The sequence below is a fragment of the Psammomys obesus genome, unplaced genomic scaffold (genome assembly GCF_907164565.1).
Source record: "Psammomys obesus unplaced genomic scaffold, mPsaObe1.curated_primary_1811, whole genome shotgun sequence".
Classification (NCBI taxonomy): domain Eukaryota; kingdom Metazoa; phylum Chordata; class Mammalia; order Rodentia; family Muridae; genus Psammomys; species Psammomys obesus.
Window position 1 is genome coordinate 3,384 of NW_026595094.1, and position 5,915 is coordinate 9,298.

Sequence of the window (5,915 nt, forward strand, 5' to 3'; positions counted from 1 at the left end):
AGCCTGGTATTCTACCATGAAACTTCCTTTCTCTCCTCCCCCACCTCTCTCTACCTCCAGCTTATGAGAACCAGTTATATTACTTAGTGAATATTTTCAAAAACACTAATAAATGTAACAACTGTCTTCTAATATCAATGGCCATGCATTTTAAAGTGTATGCAGGGCATTTAAAAGACGAAGAGCTCCAATTCCAACAGGAATAGACTAAACTCTATTATGATTAGGTTTGATTTAATAGTCTGGTATCAGAAATTTCCCTTCTGCTCTAGTAACTACACTTGCTTACCATATCCAATAGGGTTTATATTTTCATAATTCTTGTATGTCTCACCCACTCAGTATTTTATAATAAAATGCATTACAGAGTTTAAACAAGAAAAAAAGTATTGTGAAATATATCTTTACCCAGAAAAGAGGGGAAACAGTTCAGGCCATCCCTTTTAAGGAGAAATCGCATTCATGCATCCTTTACACAGGAATCTGAAGTGACAGAGGCAGCAGGAACTCTGGGACACCCAGTGAGTCCCAGGCTCTGCTTTTCCACCTGAGTAAATCTGGGCACTTTCCATAACTTCTCTGGGCCTGATTCTTTCTGTGCATGATGGGGAGAATCACAGATCTACACTGGTGTGTGTGAGAGTTGACTGGCTGAGAGCTGGAACAGAACACTGTCAGCCTGTAAGAAATGCCCTGTAAATACTCTCTGTCCTCACCATCACAGGAGGCCTTGTTCTGAGTCTTCATTGCATGTGAGCTACACTGCATTACTGTTTGCCTTTTACAGAGAAGGAAATAAAGTTTTCAGGATCTTAAGAACTCCTTCATGACCGGCTGGCAATAAGGTCCACAGATTTCACTGTGGAGAGGAGAGTCACACAGATGAATTACAAAGGGCAAACTGATAATGTCTTTAGCAGTGACTGACAATATGAACTGACTCCACACAGGGAAAGCGTTAGCTTTGTGTGCTGAGGATTGCGTTGAGATAGGCACCATATCACTCTTTGTGAATGACCTGGGCTGTCCCTTTGCCCCTGACAGTAACCAAAATTCCTATTGAACTGAGATCTGGTCCTCGGTGGCTTCTGCCTAGGAGGCCATTGCATTTGGTCTCTGGCTAGCTGCCTTCATCAGACTGTCGCCCTATACTTTATTGTTTTTCTCTCAATAACATGCCAGCAGACATCAGCCCAGATGCCTTGGTGACCCTTATGGATTTTACTTGACTTTGCCTTCATAAATTTACTAATCATCCCTCTGCTCACTGTCTGTATGCTTATTTTAAATTTTTTGGTAGCTCCTTCAATATTCCATGTTTGGTCCAGAGTGAGCCCACTCTCCAGAGGCATCCTGAGCCTCAGGCTCTTAGAATCTTTTCTCCCTCAGTTTTGTGATATTCCCTGACCTTTAGGTGTAGGGGTTGAATTACCAGTAATAGTTGGAATTGGGCATCCCAAGATCACTTATTCTTTGTATTTTGACCACTTGTGGGTCTCTGCAATCATCTCCACATGTAGCAAAAAGAAGCTTCTTTGACAGGGTTGAGGGTGATCAGAGCTACACTCCTGTGGGTAAAAGGAAACAGAAATTGTATTAGTGTAGGAAACTGGCAGATGTACATTCTCCTCTTGACCTATGACCTCTCCAGATGTGGGTAATTGGTTAGTTCTACGGTAGCAGGTATATTGTGTGAGCCTTAGTCTAACTAGACAGTCAGCCATTGGTTAACCCAAAGATGAAAGTGCCACTATTTTACCACTGACACACTCATTCTTAAAAACATTTGTTGTTTTTATGTTGTTTATCTTGTGTGCCTCTGTGTGTAGGTGTGTACACATGCAGAGATCAACTCTTGGGAGCGGGTTCTTTCCTTATATCATATAGGTGTCAGGGTTCAAACTCAGGTTGAATTCAGGTCACCAAGTTTGGTGGCAAATGCCTTTACCTGCTGAAATGTCTTGCTAGCCCCACACATTTATTCTTGGAAATACTGTCTCAGTGAAGTTTCCTGACCTCTGTGGCCTCCTTTCATAGGTCCCCACTTATAGTCAGCATTATGACCTATTTATTTTCCCATTGTGTCTATCTTTCCATTAAAATACACTGTTCCTATTAAGAGCAGGCATTCTTACCCCCAATTCTTGAATTATTAGGCCTTGATCCAGTGTTTTTCATCTAAAAGTCTGATTGTTTTTGAGGCAGGTTTCTCTGTGTAGCCTGACTGTCTTTGTAGACCAGCAGGCTGGCCTTGAACTCCCTGAGATACTCCCACCTCTGCCTCCTGGAGCCCTGGAATTAAAGGCCTGAGCTGCTCATCATTCTTTTTTTTTTTTTTTTAATGAGTGGAGTGAATCAATTAAAATGAAGAGTGCTATAGGTATTTCTCCATGGAAGATGACAGCATGCCTTTTCCTGAAGTCCCCTGAGCAGGCCCAAATAGAACTCTTAGACCTTGTAGTGCACATGAAGGCACAGCCCTAGAGCTAGCACAGTGATCCACTGTGGACTTGTGGAGTTCCTGCTGTTTTTCCATCTTCTAGTGTGTTTGGGAATAAAAGGCCAGGAAGCTCTTCATTCTAGGCTCCTCTGACCCTTGTGGACAAGACTGCAGAGTGCTACAGTAAAATATGAGAAAGTCACAGAAAACCACCTGCTCTCAAGTGATGCCTCCTAGGCAGGCCTTGCACTTCCTGTTTGCTGCTGTTGGAGATCAACTCTGAATTCCTTAATCTCTTGTTTTACCTCTCCTCAAATTCAAAGCAGTTTTCTGGGTGCGAATTTAGTGCATTTAACCTATATTCAGGCAGTGGTAGTTAGAATTTTGCAGAGTAATTGGTCAGATGGGTGAGGGTTTGTTTGTGGGGGGGGGGTAGTATATCTTTATTTGTAAAGATCTTTCAAACCTTTCAAAAAAAATTTTTTTTGAGAGAATGGGTCTCTAAGAGACTGTCCCAAACCCATGGCATGTAGGGAACATTAATTCTATCCATTGAATTAGTAAAAAACAAAAGACACAAAATTAAATATGTGTGGGAATCCAGAGGCGGTGGGAAGGGGTAGTAGGGGTGAATATGCTGTAAAAACGTTGCATGCATGTATGAAATTATTAAAGAAAGAAGCTGTCATTGGTTCTTTCTGAAGGCCATCTTTTGGGGCTTATTCATGAACTTTAATCTTTTCAGCTTTCTTTTCTTCTTTTTTCTCTTCTTTTCCTTTTTCTTTTCATGGGTTTTTTTGAGACTGCCTAGCCTAGGGTATCCTGTACTCACTTTGTAGATTGGGCTGGCTTTGAACTCATAGAGATCCATCTGCCTCTGTCTCCTGTGTGCTGAGATTACAGCATAGTTCCAGTTTTCTTTCTGTACTTTTTCATCACTTTCTTCCTCACTTTTATCCATAACTTGCTTTATTGCTTTTTTTTTTCCAAATTCCCATTTATTTTTTGGCTCTTGGGGCAATGTCATCTTTTCAATATGAAAAAAGCTGCAAGTTCAACACAAAATAGAAAGGTAGAAAGGTATGACCAAACCAAGGGCAGGAGGAAAATGGCAGTAGCAAAGATGTCACCTCCCCTCTGGGAGGTCTCCCAAACACCAGGTGGCAGCATACCTTTCCAAGTTTAGAGTTTAAGTGAACTGGGCAGTTTCTGGACATTCAGAGACCAAGGCTCTGCCCACCACCACCACTTTGCCACACCTCTTGGAGAAGGGAGGAACAATGGGGGCAAGACAGCTCCAATGGCAGCTTTGGCTCCGGACAGCTGGGAGGCTATAAATGGAGATAGAACTGTTAATTCCTATCATGAGGCTGAAAGATGAAGCAGATAAAAAAATAAAACAAAAACGCTTTGACTGAAAGCCTCAGTGGATTGTCCTTTAAATGGCCTTGACTGGAAAACCCCACCCCTCTCTTCCTAGTGACCTTTACTTATTAACTCTCTACTCTCCTTTCCCCATCCACTACTTAGCTTTTTACGATGGCAGCTACTGTCTGGGTTCTAAGTGCTGGACTGGTTCTATATAGGGTCTGGAACACATTTCAGGTTCTTAGAGAAGATGGTGGGAGAGTGTTAACTGGACAGTTAATGAAGAACGTGTACCAGGAAGAAATAAGGGGGCAAAGCACAGAACGGCAGAAATCTAGGTTAGTCAGAGTGGAAAGAGAAAAGAGACATTCTACAAACAAATATTTATTGAGCACATATTATGAGCCAGACACCATTAAACCCGCAATAAAAAAAGACAAGAAAAGAAAAACAGGACAGAGGCTGAAAAGAGAGTCTCTGAAGGAGGAAAACGAGCAGGGGGAGGAAGCAGAGGGAACTGAGCAGCCTGAGGTGACTCTGGATGCTCTGCCTTAGGCCTCTCCTTCTGGTTCCTCCCCCAAATCTCCTTCCTCCTCTGTAGTGGCATCCTGGTACTGCTGATACTCGGAAACAAGGTAATTCATGTTGCTCTTGGCTTTGGTGAACTCCATCTCGTCCATGCCCTTGCCCAAGGACCAGCAGAGGAAGGCTTTTCTGTGGAACATGGCCAAAAACTGCTCCGAGATGCTCTTGAGCAGCTCCTGGATGGCACTGCTGTTTCCGGTGAAGGTGACTGCCATCTTGAGACAGCGCGGAGGGGTGTCACAGACAGCCGTTGTTGGGGACCAACTCCACGAAGTAACTGCTCTTGTTCTGCACACTGAGCACCTGCTCGTCCATCTCCTTCATGGACATCTGTCCACGGAAGACAGCTGCCACGGTGAGGAACCAGCCTCGGAGAAGGTCACAGGTGGCCATCATGTTCTTGGCATCGAAGACCTGCTGGGTGAGTTCAGGCCCGGTGAAGGCCCGGTACTGCTGGCTTCCGCTGCTGGTGAGAGCGGCAAAGCCAGGCGTGAAGACGTGGAGACTCGGGAAGGGCATCAGGTCAATGGCCAGCTTGCGGAGGTCAGCCTTGAGCTGGCCTGGGAAGTGGGGCAGGTGGTGATGCCGCTCATGCTGGCCGACTCAAGGTGGTTCAGGTCCCTGTAGGTTGGTGTGGTGAGCTTGAGGGTGAGGAAGCAGATGTTGTAGAGGGCCTTGTTGATACAGTAGGTCTGGTCTGTGTTCCCCACCAGCTGGTGGACAGACAGGGTGGCATTGTAGGGCTCAACCACGGTGAAGCAGTGGATGACACTGGGTGAGGGCACCATGCTGAAGGAGTTCATGATGCTGTCAGGATACTCTTCTTGGATCTTGCTGCTGAGCAGCGTGCCCATGCCGGAGCCTGTGCCTCCACCCAGCTAGTGCGTCAGCTGGAAGCCTTGCAGGCAGTCTCAGCTCTCTGCCTCCTTCAGCACCACATCCAGGACCGAGTCGACCAGCTCAGCGCCTTTGGTGTAGTGGCCCTTGGCCCAGTTGTTGCCTGCCCCAGACTGATCAAAAACAAAGTTTCCAAAAGGACCTGACCAAATAGAGTCCACGGTCCCATGTTCTAGGTCCGCCATGAAAGCTCGAGGGACGTACTTGCCACCTGTGGCTTCATTGTAATACACAGAGATCCAGTCCAGCTGTAGGTTGCTGTCTCCATGGTAGGTACTGCTGGGGCCTCTGCCATGATCATTGCTGAGCAACTCCCAGAACCGATCTGGTTGCCACACTGTCTGGCCTGGATGTGCACGATTTCCCTCATGGCTAAGGTTTACTGTAATAAATTTTTGCTGGTTTCAAGGTGGATGCCGAGCAAGACAAGATAATTAATGTTTTGGTGTTTTGTCTTTGTTTTCTTCCTCCTGGGCTGGACTCAGAAACTATGGAATGTAGTCCCGGAGGCGGCCACAGGAAAACGCTAGCACGGGCACAGGAAGATTCTAAGAGCTGTTGCTTCTTTTCACAGGTATTAAGTTAACTGATTTTGATACCTTATGGTTACTATTTAAAGTGTTTG

General features: G+C 45.3%; 1 pseudogene; it reads right to left on the reverse strand.

Moving 5' to 3' along the window:
* Positions 1–4,359: 4,359 nt before the first annotated feature.
* LOC129685667 (tubulin beta chain-like) lies at positions 4,360–5,660 on the reverse strand (annotated as a pseudogene).
* Between the last annotated feature and the right edge of the window lie 255 nt (positions 5,661–5,915).